This window comes from Arachis hypogaea, chromosome 20, assembly GCF_003086295.3.
Source record: "Arachis hypogaea cultivar Tifrunner chromosome 20, arahy.Tifrunner.gnm2.J5K5, whole genome shotgun sequence".
In the NCBI taxonomy this organism is placed as follows: domain Eukaryota; kingdom Viridiplantae; phylum Streptophyta; class Magnoliopsida; order Fabales; family Fabaceae; genus Arachis; species Arachis hypogaea.
Genome location: NC_092055.1, coordinates 65,127,782 through 65,128,531, shown reverse-complemented (window position 1 = coordinate 65,128,531; position 750 = coordinate 65,127,782). Strand labels below are relative to the sequence as shown.

Below are 750 nucleotides of genomic sequence, written 5' to 3'. Positions count from 1 at the left end.
CCAAATGTTAATGCAAACAACTTTGAACTGAAGCCACAGCTCATCACCTTAGTTCAAAACAACTGCTCCTATGGAGGAGGACCACTTGAAGATCCAAACCAACACTTATCCACCTTTCTGAGGATTTATGATACTGTCAAAATCAACGGTGTACATCCTGACATTTATAAGTTGTTGTTATTTCCATTTTCCCTCAGAGACAAAGCTACTCAATGGTTGGAATCCTTTCCAAGAGATAGCATCAACAATTGGGAAGATCTAGTGAGCAAGTTCCTTGCCAAATTTTACCCACCTCAGAGGATTATTAGATTGAAGACTGAAGTACAAACATTCACACAGATGGATACTGAACCCATCTATGAGGCATGGGAGAGATACAAGGCTTTAATCAGGAAGTGCCCTCCTGAAATGTTCAATGAATGGGACATATTGCAGAATTTTTATGAAGGCTTGACATTGAAATCTCAGGAGGCTCTGGATCACTCAGCTGGAGGCTCTTTGCAACTCATGAAGACTGCAGAGGAGGCCCAAAATCTCATTGATATGGTGGCTAACAACCAATATTTCTTTGCTCACCAAAGGCAATGCCAACCATCATAAAGGAAGGGAGTGATGGAGTTGGAAGGAGTAGACTCAATCCTAACTCAAAACAAAATAACGCAGCAGTAAATTCAACAATAATTTGAGCAAATGGCCAAAAGGATTGATAACCTCCAAGTTGCAGCAGTAAATACAAGTCAGCCATCAACC

At 40.8% G+C, this 750-nt stretch overlaps 1 non-coding gene across 1 annotated transcript; it reads right to left on the bottom strand.

Moving 5' to 3' along the window:
* Positions 1–306: 306 nt before the first annotated feature.
* LOC112787995 (small nucleolar RNA R71) lies at positions 307–410 on the bottom strand. The gene has a single exon (XR_003195377.1). It is a non-coding gene; the product is annotated as a small nucleolar RNA R71 (small nucleolar RNA).
* Between the last annotated feature and the right edge of the window lie 340 nt (positions 411–750).